Source organism: Leuciscus leuciscus (genome assembly GCF_965113295.1).
Source record: "Leuciscus leuciscus genome assembly, chromosome: 21".
Lineage (NCBI taxonomy): Eukaryota > Metazoa > Chordata > Actinopteri > Cypriniformes > Leuciscidae > Leuciscus > Leuciscus leuciscus.
The window spans coordinates 18,652,476-18,666,640 of NC_138745.1; the positions used below are offsets into that span (position 1 = coordinate 18,652,476).

The window sequence follows — 14,165 nt, forward strand, 5'->3', positions numbered from 1 at the left end:
TTGCAAGAATTCAGGGTAAACACAGCAGCCTCTTACTGTAAATGTCTACAAACAAAAGTCTTAGTTAAGCTCGAGTGCTCAAAACGGGCATAAGTAATCCAATATCCTAACCAAGGTTTCTTCAATATAACAGATAAATAAAATAATGTTACGTAAAATGAAATAGTCAAGGCCCACTTTCACTGAGCATGCTGGTTTTGGCCTCATCAGAGGCATGTCCTCATCTGCCTGCTACCTGCACCTATCTGCTAATGCACTGGCATTGCATTACTCATCACAGTTGAGTAAAGAGTACATATACTTAAAAGGTAGAGAGTCAAGTAGAATAGAGAGTTGCTAATATCTTTGATACTCAGTATAGTGCAGCAGATTAGTAAAAAAATCGTTCACTTTGGTATAGAAGCATGAAATTTGGCACAGATACTCTCTAAGGGCCACTATTTTGGAAAAAGGCGTTGGCCACTCAAAAATTCAATATGGCGGCCATTTTTCAAAATGGCCGCCATTGCTATTCAATGCTTATTATATCAATTATTCAAACAGTGATCCAAGCATAACATTTTATACAAATACTCTCTAAAGGACATGTTAATAGAAAAAGATGCTTGTCCCTCAAAAATTCAAGATGGCCGCCATTTTTAAAGATGGCCACCGTTCCTGTCGAATATTAATTATTTCAAGTGTTCAAATGGTGATGCAAGCATAAAATTAGCCAGAAATACTCTTCAAGGAACACTCTTTTGGAAAAAGGTATGTGCCACTCAAAAATTCAGGATGGACACCATTTTCAAGATGGCCACCATTTCTGTCAAATAGTCATAATGTCTGCTTTGTCTGCCTCCTCTCCTTTGACCTGTCCAGCTTAGTTAAACTTGCCAGGGATATAAAATCCCCACCGGCATAGGTCTCAGGTTCATTGGAGTACACAAGCCTCTCCACCACGGCAAGGTGTAGTCCACAGAGAGGAAGTGCCACTGTTAGAAAAAGGATACGCTGCTGGTACAGGTTGCACATACAGTGGGGAGAACAAGTATTTGATACACTGCTGATTTTGAAGGTTTTCCTACTTACAAAGCATGTAGAGGTCTGTAATTTTTATCATAGTTACACTGAAACTGTGAGAGACGGAATCTAAAACAAAAATCCAGAAAATCACATTGTATGATTTTTAAATAATTAATTTGCATTTTATTGCATGACATAAGTATTTGATCACCTACCAACCAGTAAGAATTCCGGCTCTCACAGACCTGTTAGTTTTTCTTTAAGAAGCCCTCCTGTTCTCCACTCATTACCTGTATTAACTGCACCTGTTTGAACTTGTTACCTGTATAAAAGACACCTGTCCACACACTCAATCAAACAGACTCCAACCTCTCCACAATGGCCAAGACCAGAGAGCTGTGTAATGGGCTACAGGACAATAGGCAAGCAGCTTGGTGAGAAGGCAACAACTGTTGGCACAATTATTAGAAAATGGAAGAAGTTCAAGATGACGGTCAATCTCCCTCGGTCTGGGGCACCATGCAAGATCTCACCTCGTGGGGAGTCAATGATCATGAGGAAGGTGAGGGATCAGCCCAGAACTACACGGCAGGTCAATGACCTGAAGAGAGCTGGGACCACAGTCTCTAAGAAAACCATTAGTAACACACTACGCCATCATGGATTAAAATCCTACAGCGCACACAAGGTCCCCCTGCTCAAGCCAGTGCATGTCCAGGCCCATCTGAAGTTTGCCAATGACCATCTGGATGATCCAGAGGAGGAATGGGAGAAGGTCATGTGGTCTGATGAGACAAAAATAGAGCTTTTTGGTCTAAACTCCACTTGCCGTGTTTGGAGGAAGAAGGAGGATGAGTACAACCCCAAGAACACCATCCCAACCGTGAAGCATGGAGGTGGAAACATCATTCTTTGGGGATACTTTTCTGCAAAGGGGACAGGACGACTGCACCGTATTGAGGGGAGGATGGATGGGGCCATGTATCGCGAGATCTTGGCCAACAACCTCCTTCCCTCAGTAAGAGCATTGAAGATAGGTTGTGGCTGGGTCTTCCAGCATGACAACGACCTGAAACACACAGCCAAGGCAACTAAGGAGTGCCTCTGTAAGAAGCATCTCAAGGTCCTGGAGTGGCCTAGCCAGTCTCCAGACCTGAACCCAATAAAAAATCTTTGGAGGGAGCTGAAAGTCTGTATTGCCCAGCGACAGCCCCGAAACCTGAAGGATCTGGAGAAGGTCTGGAGGAGTGTGCCAAAATCCCTGCTGCAGCGTGTGCAAACCTGGTCAAGAACTACAGGAAACGAATGATCTCTGTAATTGCAAACAAAGGTTTCTGTACCAAATATTAAGTTCTGCTTTTCTGATGTATCAAATACTTATGTCTTGCAATAAAATGCAAATTAATTACTTAAATCATACAATGTGATTTTCTGGATTTTTGTTTTAGATTCCGTCACTCACAGTTTTCACAAATTACAGACTTCTACATGCTTTGTAAGTGGGAAAACCTGCAAAATCAGCAGTGTATCAAATACTTGTTCTCCCCACTGTATCTGCGAGACGGAAGGCGGAAGGACCATCAGAATTGAGACTGGTTTCAACAATATAGGTGACCAGTTCAGAAAGAGCCATAGGAAAGATGGCTGGTTGAATCGTTTCACTCTGTGACTCTTTCTCGAGCCTTCTGAGGTTTCTCTCTGTTGTAAAGATGAATGAGACGCAATTGATGGTATTTCAGCTCCTGTGCAATGGCATCAGCACCACTTAGTTGAGACAATAATTTAGCATCATTCAGTGTTTGTGCACATTCATGTAGTCTGTCATTCAGTTGCAGTGTCATTACCTGACGTAGGTCAGATTCAGGAGATATGTTATCACAAAGAAAGCAAACCTGATCATCTAGACTTTTCTGCATCATGGTTCTGCGATGCTTTATTTGGCCTTCATCTATCTCACTACATTGAGCATCGGATTGTTGCTTCTGGGCACGAAGTAACTTTGTGTTGTTGAACCGAAGTCGACAATTGTAGTGATACCTCGCTTGGTTCCTTCTCAAAGCTTCTATACCACCACCTTCATCCAGTCGTTCCAGGTCCAGGGTCATTGGCATTTTGTTCATCTTGTGTAAGAGTGGAATGTTGGTGGCAATCAATTTATAGCCATCATGTTGAGAAACATGATGGGTAGGTGGTGATTGGAGGGGTTCCTTTGTGTCTGTCTGACAAAGACAACATTTCTTCCAATCAGTTGGCCTCTTGGCTGACACGGGATTTTCATTTGCCATTTTGGGGGTTTGTTGTCTGATTAAGGCCGAGGGGTTATCCTTTTACCACCTCAATCATAGACATAGTACACATTCAGGTATGGGATACAACTAGGTACGGGTCACCTACACCTAGCCCGATCATTCATCCAGTGCCATTTAAGTCCCGTGTGATCTGTACACCTTCCAGGTAAGCATACATGAACAAGTCATGTATTGCCCCGCTTACCCTTGGCTCGGCTCTCCCGCGCTGGCACAACCTGTCAATTCAGGTGCGGCTATCTAACTACATCTATTACTAGCTAATTGATGAGGGGCTGGTAGACAGCATTTGGGACACTAAACTTAGCTATACTATTACTACTAGTCAAGAACTACAGTGTAAGTAAAACTAGATCAGCTGACACTGAACCCCATGCTGAGTTCCACAGCAGTTAAGTCACCAGTGTGCCCTGGTTGTGTAATGACGTTCACTCTATTAAACAAAACCTTCCTTAACACATTAAATTGAGCTCTGACAGAAATGGTGGCCATCTTGAAAATGGTCACCATCTTGAATTTGAGCGGCACACACCTTTTTCCATGATAATGTTCCTTGAAGAATATTTGTACCAAATTTCATGATAGCAGCACCATTTGAAAAAAAGATGTAAGGATTCAAGAGAAATGGCGGCCATCTTGAAAACTGGTAGCCATCTTGAATTTTTGAGGGACAAGCACCGTTTTCCAAAAAAACATTCTGAAGAGAGTATTTTCACAAAATGTTATGCCTACATCACTGTTTTAACAATTGACATAATGAGCATTTTACAGAAATAGCGGCCATCTTGAAAAAATGGCCGCCATGTTGAATTTTTCGGTGGCCAACGCCTTTTTCCCAAAAAGTGACCCTTAGAGAGTATCTGTGCCAAATTTCATGCTTCTATACCAATTTGAACGATTCTCTTGAAATATGCCATTAATCTGCTGCACTAGTAAAAACCCCTTCGGAGTGAGTATAGAGAAGCTCAATTCCCCCTGTGTCAGACCGCTCATCCAGGTAAACAGAATCCGGTGTTAACAATCAGGTCCAATGGCCAATTGTTTTGTAGGCTAAAGTGACCTTTTTTTTCTTGCCATTCTATTGGGCTTTTGATCACCCTGTCGAGGTTTGCAATAATGACTGACAGACTGTACTTTATGCCTTATCTACATATTCTTTGAATAGGCAGACTGCATTTCTGCATTAAACCCCATCTCAGGGGTGTGCCAGTTATAAGGATTGTCTAAGAAAACTATTAAAGTATATGATCTGGAGCCATTTGTCAGCTGAATTTATAGAAATTAGTTTATCTCTCCAAAAGGCATTCATATGCATGATAAATGTCAGGGCTGGGAGATGTATAAAGGAGAAAGGAAGCTTCAGAAATCTCCACCGCCTGATAAAAACTGATTCTACCTCCTTGTGAAAAGTGAAAACACCCAAGGGATTGGGATTATTTCAAAATTCAAATTATAATACTGACAATGATTCCTGAATTTATACAGCAGAATAAATGTAACCATAAGAGTCAAGGTCAGGTTTTGTATGGAAACAGCTGTGCACCCCATTTTCATCCCCACCCCGCAACATTCACCCTCAGAACATTTAGCATTCAGTTCTGCACAAGGACAGGTCACTGCTACGGAGGGTAAACCATAATGCTACAAACCCTCTCTATACCACATTGGTAAAATATATGTGCCAAGAACATAGATAAAGGTGAATACAAATGATTGCTGAAGATTGCTGAAGAAGGCCGGACTTCAATGTCAACCCCTCACCCATGTCTATAGAGGCCTTGTTGAGAGCATCCTCCAGTGGTATCACAGTGTGGTATGGCAACACCACCGTGGCTGAGAGGAAATCGCTGCAACGGGTCATAAAAACTGCAGAGAGGGTTATCGGCTCTAACCTCCCCTCCATGGACACTATATCCTCCTGGGACCCAGGAATAGACTTTTGTCCACTGTAGTCCACATTATATTTTAGTGAATTTCTCTGACACCATACATGTCACATGTCACAATCTGGGTATCCTGTAAAGTATATATTGTATATATTGTAATTATAATTTAAATCGGACTACTTTTCGAATTGTATTTCATAAACCAACATCTTAGGAAAACATAATGGGGTTTCAAATAAAAAAAATGTATTTCTGTTACAGAACAGGCCATTGATTTCATACATGTCCACTGTATAGGACATCAGGACTTAAATCATGTTTAAGCGCTGCAGGAGGAAAGCACAGAGCATCCTTAGGGACAAACACCACCCAGCTTATGCTCTGTTTTAGTGGGTGGACACAGACTACAATCTGAGACACCGCAGGCCTGTGAGCATCAGCACTCACAAGGCCCGTCTGTTTATATATAGTCTCTTTTTTTTTGTTGCACTTTTAAAATGTTTTTTTGCTCCTTGCTCTCCCTTAAAATATATATTTTTTTAAAATAAAAGCTGACTGAGAAATGCACAAGAATTCCAATGTACCTGTACTGTAACGTAACTGTGCAAATGGCAATAAACTTTAAACTTTTTAAACTTTAAATGTAAACAGAGAGAAACATAAACAAGAAGAAGAGATAAAGAATTACAGCACATTACAAAAATTTAACAGCATTATAGAACCCTAAGATTGCTATAAAGTGTCATCAGTTTGGCACCGCTACCTGATCTGCTGACAAATTCACAGATACCACGGTTCATTCTAACTCAATCAGACATAAATGATTAATTTAAGTTAATGATCCTCGCTGTGTAAAATTAGTTGAGTCCAGAAGGTGTGATACCCCTTTTGTTTTCTTCTTATTTATCCTTTCCCCCCAGTATAGAAACCTAGTTTACACCACAGAGTAAAAACTACAAAAGATAATTGTCAAGTAAAGTTTAAAATAAGAAACAATTTAAAATATAAAAATGCAATTATGAGAAATAAAATACAAGTTTTAATATTTCAGACTGGTCATCTGTAAAGCATCCAGAAATTACCCTGAAAGAATGAGCAGTTTAAAAAAAAAAGCGACACCTAGTGGTGAAGAAATATTAACTATTTAGAATGATACATTGAATTCCTTGGGTTATGATCTTCCCAAGATCGCCCATTTTCCCTGTCTGCCATTTTAAATGAAGTTTTTTTGTACTTTTTATTATTATTATTATTTTTAAATCATGCAACATGCCAGCAAAGATGACGGCAACAATGTTAAGCTTGAAGTGAGGTTATATCTTAATTATTTGACTTATAAAATTTTTAGTTTGGGAACGTCTTGGGAACATGGCCTGAAGGTACCATACGAGTTTGGCATAAGATGTTGATACAACTGACATAATTGGACAGTTCTGCTGTACAGTTTAATGATGTCTAAGATGTTACAGGTCTTTTGTCAATAGCAAACAATCCAAAATATGTTTCAAATCACCCTTGTTGCTGAAATAATTAAAGTAATACAGGCTACAGGTGCCACATTAGAAAATACACTTACATTACTTACCTAATTGACAGAAAATCCATAATGTTTGTAATAGTATCATCCAGTGTGTTATCAAAAGATGAGATGGAGGAATTACACAGCCATGAGGTTTTGTGCTAGAACAGAGTATGCAGCCAATAATTGTTCTCACTGTACAATATGACTGAATCTATAGTTGACCTTTTTAAGATGAAGGGTGAGTTACAGTAACGTGGCAGTCTTTACCATAGTCATGTAAAAATAATTCATTACATTTACACTCTAAAAGAAATGCTGGGTTGAGTGCAAATGTAATGCCCAGGGAAAGACATGGGTTTACTGACAAGGAAATCATACTGTGGAAGAATAAACATATAGTGAAAGTGAAAGTGACGGCCAAGTATGGTAACCCATACTTGGAATTTGACCTCTGCATTTAACCCATCCAAGTTAATGCACACACATTAGGAGCAGAGTAGTGAGTAGTTAACACACACACACTGCAAACGTGGATACACACACCCAGAGCAGCGGGCAGCCTTTGTGTGGCGCCCGGGGAGCGATTGGGGGTTAGGTGCCTTGCTCAAGGGCACCTCAGTCATTTCCCACCGGTTCTGGAATCGAACCAGCAACCTTTGGGTTACCAGTTCAACTCCCCAACCACTAGGCCATAACTACTTTGAATGGAGCTAAATAAATATAATAATATATATCATAAACCAGTGGTTCTCAACTCCAGTCCTCAGGACCCGCTGCTCTGCACATTTTGTATGTCTCCCTTATTTAACACACCTGAACCAGATCATCAGCTCGTCAGGAGAGACTCCATGAACTGATTTGAGTGTGTCAGATAAGAGAGACATACAAAATGTGCAGAGCAGCGGGTCCCGAGGACTGGAGTTGAGAACCACTGTCATAAACATTTTAATGGTGTTTTTATTATGTAACTAACAACTATAGATGATAATAACAAAGTACAGAAACAACATGTTTATTTTGGGACGGTTGACATTCACTTTAGGACGGTTCAAATCGTTTTTCAGGACGGTTCCAGGACGGAGGTGAAAAAAGTAAGTCTGGAGCCCTGGGCGGATGCTTTCGTCCAGGTCTGGGAGGAGATCCCTCAGGAGACCATCCGCCACCTCATCAGGAGCATGCCCAGGCGTTGAGGGAGGCCACACACACTACTGAGCCTCATTTTGACTTGTTTTAAGGACATTACATCAAAGTTGGATCAGCCTGTAGTGTGGTTTTCCACTTTAATTTTGAGTGTGACTCCAAATCCAGACCTCCATGGGTTGATAAATTTGATTTCCATTGATAATTTGTGTGATTTTGTTGTCAGCACATTCAACTATGTAAAGAAAAAAGTATTTAATAAGATTATTTCATTCATTCAGATCTAGGATGTGTTATTTTAGTGTTCCCTTTATTTTTTTTGAGCAGTGTATAAAGCCATTCACTGCCATTATAAAGCTTGGAAGAGCCAGGACATTTTTTTTATATATAACTCCAATTGTATTCGTCTGAAAGAAAAATGTCATATTCACCTAGGATGACTTGAGGGTGAGTAAATCATGGCCTAATTTTCATTTTTGGGTGAACTTTCCCTTTAATATAACTCCGATTGTATTCGTCACTCTGAAAGAAGAAAGTCATATACACCTAGGATGGCTTGAGGGTGAGTAAATCATGGGCTAATTTTCACTTTAAAGTGAACTACTCCTTTAAGGGGCCTATCACACAATCACCCAAGCCAGAGCTCCCTTTACCAGGCAAGCATACACTTTTAAGTGGAGTTTGTTCGCTGAGTGGTGCTCTTCCCATCAGGTAGACCCCAGAGATGAACGATCGGCTCTGTGCTTTCCTTCCTGCGAGAAGGGTTGGAGCGGAGGTTGTCCCTCTCTACCTTGAAGGTGTATGTTGCCGCCATTGCGGCACATCACGTTGTAGTTGACAGGAAGCAGGAAAGCGCAACCTGGTCATCAAGTTCCTGAGAGGCACTAGGAGGTTAAATCCTCCCAGGCACCGCCTCTTCCCCTCCTGGGATCTTTTGGTGGTCCTTTATGATCTGCAGAGAGCTCCCTTTGAGCTCAAACAGTCAGACTTTAGCTGACATATGTTGTGATCCCCCCTTGCCAATCCTAATCCTAATTAAAATGTATATGACAGTGGTTCTCAACTCCAGTCCTCGGGACCCGCTGCTCTGCACATTTTGTATGTCTCTCTTATCTGACACACTCAAATCAGTTCATGGAGTCTCTCCTGACGAGCTGATGATCTGGTTCAGGTGTGTTAAATAAGGGAGACATACAAAATGTGCAGAGCAGCGGGTCCTGAGGACTGGAGTTGAGAACCACTGGTTTATGATATATATTATTATATTTATTTAGCTCCATTCAAAGTAGTTATCTGTAAACAGGTAAAAAACTGATTTAATAAAAAATAACAGGAGTTAAATGCTTTTTTGTATTCATGCAGAACAATTTTTTTTTTTTTTTTTTTTTTTTTACATATACGAAAAATAAGAAACAAATACATACAGCTCAAAACGTTTTTGAGTTGGTTGGATTAAAAAATAACAAATAAATACTGGTGACTACATATTGTCACGTTAACTAAAGAAAACTAAGGGAGAGGACTCAAGTGCAGAAAGAATGATTTATTAAAGAAAAGAAACATAAAATGAAACAAAAACCCACAAGGGGGAAACATAATATCAAACAAAACAACAACTTCAAAAACAACACATACCGGGGTTTCACAGGAGAGCGGGAGACGTAAACAAGACAATGATCCGACAAAGACTGCAAACACAAAGGAACTTATAAAAGGGACAAATCAGGCAGGTGATGAGGGAACAACAGGTGGGACAAATGAAACCAATAATGAGATAACAAGGAGGGTGGGGTCAAAACAGAGACAAGAACACAAACACCACATGTGCTACACAAGACAGGACAGGCATGTGACACATATCTCAAAAATATCATCATTTTTTATTCTTTCAAGCAGCAGACATATTTATTTGTATGAATTAAATATAATGAATCATTATTAAAGCTATTAACGAGCAGTGAATGCTTTTCTCTTTTTCTTTTGTTGCTTGATCAATATTAAGGACACAGACCACATTAGGTTTATTACCTACTGTCACTTTAAGACATCGGATCATGTCCAATGACATGCGGATCCAATTGCACTGATACACATCCGATACACTCAAAACTGTTTAAGACATAACCAACATAGTTTACGTGAATACTCTCCAAAACGGACATTTAGACATATTTGTGTGTATTTGTCCATTCAGACACGAAAGAGAGCTCAATTCAGTGCTCGCGCGCTGTATAGGTGTCTATGTGCATGGCTGCACGGTCGGGTGTGTGCGCACAGAAAACCGTACCGAATAGAGCTCTTTTTTTGCTTCGTCACTCTCATTCAGATCTATATGTCTGCTCTACTCATTCTCTCAGACGTTTAAGTTTTTTAACGTTTTATGAGACATGCAGCGCATGTCAACCCGTGTGCCGCTGGGTAGATCAGCACATTACAGTACAAATGTGCGCATCTACCACAAACGCAGGACATCAGTTCTGACTGGATCGCTTCCCAAATCGTCACTATCTAACATTTTTGTCTAGTTTTTATTCGTTGACGAAAATGTCAATAGATTTTCGTCATGGTTTTTGTCATTCAAAACTAGTTTTATGTAGATATCGTCTCGTTTTTGTCTGTGAAAATAAGCCATGTGATAGATGTACCGCGAAACAAGTTTCCGGGTGAGTAGCTGGCCAGTGATAGTAACTATAGTACACTGTTAGACTTTTCTGTAATTTCTACAGTTATTTACTTTAAATCCCCCAGTATTATATACTGCTATTTCTCTTTACAGTAAATAACTGTGATTCCAATTGCATCATGGGAATTTTCTGTGACGTCTAACACCACATACAGAGACTTACTGTATTTTTTAAATTTGCTGTATACTACTGTATTTGACGTAACTGCCTCTCTGGCTGGCACCATTCCACCGTGCTTTTTATTTCCTAATTTTTGCCTTACACCACGTGTCTACAACGCTATAATAGCCAGAGGCTGTCTATATTGGACACATTGAAGCGACCGGACCTTTAAATGCAAACCTGTTTATCCCTTGTAAGAACTAGTGCGAGCGCTTGGACTCGTATCGGACTACGTCTGAAATATAACGGCCGCGGCGCATCACTACACTGTCTGGGATTTGTCGTGTCGCGTCAGACAGACATCCAGTGTAGGTAATGGGGTCTGTCTTTTGTTGGATCGCGACGTTCGTGTCTGGCCCGGGGAAGAGACGGAATTCACTTCACCGAGAGAGAGATCAGCAACCAAGGTAAAAAAAAACAAAAAAAAAAAACATTCTGTGTATGTTGACAGGATTGTGCCCAGTTTAACGTATGTTATAACGTTAACGTTAGCCTAACGTTACTCGTCGTCAACATGGCGGTAACGAACTTTACCATGGTAAACTGAGCTAACGTTTCATTTTACACACTTTGTTAGATTATTGAATTGTCGAGTTAAAATATGCCAACGAGCAACGCGTTTACATTAACAATAAATGTGAATAAACTAATGTGAAATTCTGTTTATATCTTAATGTTGGCCTACTGATGAGAACCTTTATAGTTTTAGCATTAGTTTGCAAACTATACCATATTATAGGTTTTTTTTTATGGAATTTAATATTTACTTCCATTTTTGTGTTTAAAGGCAACTGCAAAGCGCCAATTCGCGCCAGTGACTTAAAAAGATTCCAGAGGTAGGCCAGCCCATTTGTGATATATTTTGAGATAAGTTTGCTGAAATGATTAGCATACACTATGTGAAAATTGCTTTTGAGCCACTGGTGCAGACTAGCTAGCTAACAATATCTTATAAAATCTCTATAAAATTGGCTAACTTTATATCAAATAAGTGACCTTTGCATTATGTCTAACTTTATTACACAGCAAATGAACCAATCAGAAGATGGACCATTGTCTTTGTTCAGTCTCACCAGATTAAATGTATCCAGGTAAGCACTGCAGTAAAACTCTCACTAAGACCAAATCTAGCATTCTAAACAACTTAAGTTTATATTTTTGCATTATTTTTATATTTTATTAGCCAGCGACTCTACCATTGCAGTTCCACCTGACTAGGAAGGTCCTAATATCAGCGCACAGGTGGGTTAACTACTGTAGGAAGGAGAACGATCATCACACAGTGATTTCTTGCATGTATCTTACTGTGTATTTGTCTCAAACAGGTACTCCTTCACTGCAGACAAGCTGAAATGGGCTAAAATCATCTATTTCAGTCGTTCAACTTCTTTCTATGCATCTCAGCATTTTTGGACAGAATTTAGGATTTGTAAGTATTAAAATTTAATCTGGCATAATTTAATTTAGTTCTTTTGTATGCTATTTATTGACAAAAGCTGTTTACAAATATATATTCTTAAGTTTTTGTGAAAATAATAATAAAAATTAACAAAAAAGGAGGTTAAAAATAATGTGACACTAATATTCTCTCTCTCTCTCTCTCTCTCTCTCTCTCTCTCTCTCATATAGTTTTGGAACCGGGATCTCCTCTGAAGGACTGAGTACATTTGTGTTTGTGGGCACGCATGCAGACCAGGGAACACTCTGATGTTGTCAATCAAGTTCTGAACAGGAACCAATCTTTGGAGAAGTTCATTTATTCACAAAGGTGGACAAAAACATTGTGTTGGCTTTTTAAAGATTATTTTGATGACTTTTACTCCTATGCTGTAGAAAAGATGGAGTAGACAGTCAGACATTGATAATAATAATAAATGTTTCTTGAGCATCAAAGAGACTTCTTTCAAAAACATTACGCCACTTAAATACTTCTTTTGGCCACCAGTGTACATGAATCCAACACATTTTTGGAAATAAGTGAAATTATTTTTAAGGTGGGGTTATGTATCTTGTATTGTGAAAAGAACTGTGTTTTGTCCTGTTTTGGACATTTCCTTTTTGAATGCTTAATGTATTTATATTCTGCAGTTTTATGAATGTAATGGTTGATATTTCATTATAATACTTGTATAAGCTAAACAACCAATGACTCTACATTCATTTAGTCAAATGCTAATGTTTTGTTTATGATTTTATGTATGTTTTCAAAAATGTTTGCAGTGAAGGACAGCACATAATGTGTTAATTTAACACGTTTACACATCTTTGTGCTAACCTCTCTGACATATTTACTTTGTTAAAATCATTAACAAAATGAATGAGTTAAAATTAACACAAAAAATGTTGTCTCTAAACTTACCCATTAATGTGTAAAAATTTCACACATCATTTCCAGCATTGGCATGTTTATTTTGTGATATATATGAAATGTTTTAAATAAAAAAATTGTATTTTGTGATAACTTTGTCTAATTGGTTTGTATGAAAGTAGTACTCATGTAGGATAAAAATAAAATTAATCATATATCAAAATTATCAAATCTAATTTATATTTAGTACAAATAAAAATAATTACAGTAGTGTACTGATTAGCTTAGTTTTTACAGTAATGCACTGTACTGATTAGCTTCGTTTTTACAGTAATGCACTGTATTACACAACTGAAATACGGTTTGGTACTGTAACTCTTAATTACAGTAAGTTACTGTAAAAAACCCTTGAAAAGTCTAACAGTGTAGCAGCATGAGAAGACGCGCTCCGTTGTAGTCAGCGCTTGGTCGGTTAATTTTGGCATTTTCTAAGTAAGTTACCCTAATAGGCTAGTAATAAATGAACACACATACAAAAATGTCTTTCGTCCTGTAGGCGTCCTGGAGAATATTTCTGTTCGTCCTAAACACATTTTCTATCGTCCCCAGGACGATAGGACGCCGTTAGTCTCGAGCCCTGCATCCGCCAACTCCTGGACAGTCTGTGGAGCAACATGGCGTTGGTGGATGGAGCGAGACATGATGTCCCAGATGTGCTCAATTGGATTCAGGTCTGGGGAACGGGCGGGCCAGTCCATAGCATCAATGCCTTCCTCTTGCAGGAACTGCTGACACACTCCAGCCACATGAGGTCTAGCATTGTCTTGCATTAGGAGGAACCCAGGGCCAACCACACCAGCATATGGTCTCACAAGGGGTCTGAGGATCTCATCTCGGTACCTAATGGCAGTCAGGCTACCTCTGGCGAGCACATGGAGGGCTGTGCGGCTCCCCAAAGAAATGCCACCCCACACCATTACTGACCCACCGCCAAACCGGTCATGCTGGAGGATGTTGCAGGCAGCAGAACGTTCTCCACGGCGTCTCCAGACTCTGTCACGTCTGTCACATGTGCTCAGTGTGAACCTGCTTTCATCTGTGAAGAGCACAGGGCGCCAGTGGCGAATTTGCCAATATTGGTGTTCTCTGGCA

General features: G+C 39.6%; 1 long non-coding RNA gene across 1 annotated transcript; it reads left to right on the plus strand.

The window, feature by feature from the left end:
- The first annotated feature begins 11,721 nt into the window (after nt 1-11,721).
- Nucleotides 11,722-12,981, plus strand: LOC309485507. The gene is made up of 4 exons (XR_014201215.1): nt 11,722-11,796; nt 11,889-11,947; nt 12,031-12,134; nt 12,335-12,981. It is a non-coding gene; the product is annotated as an uncharacterized lncRNA (long non-coding RNA).
- The last annotated feature ends 1,184 nt before the right edge of the window (nt 12,982-14,165 follow it).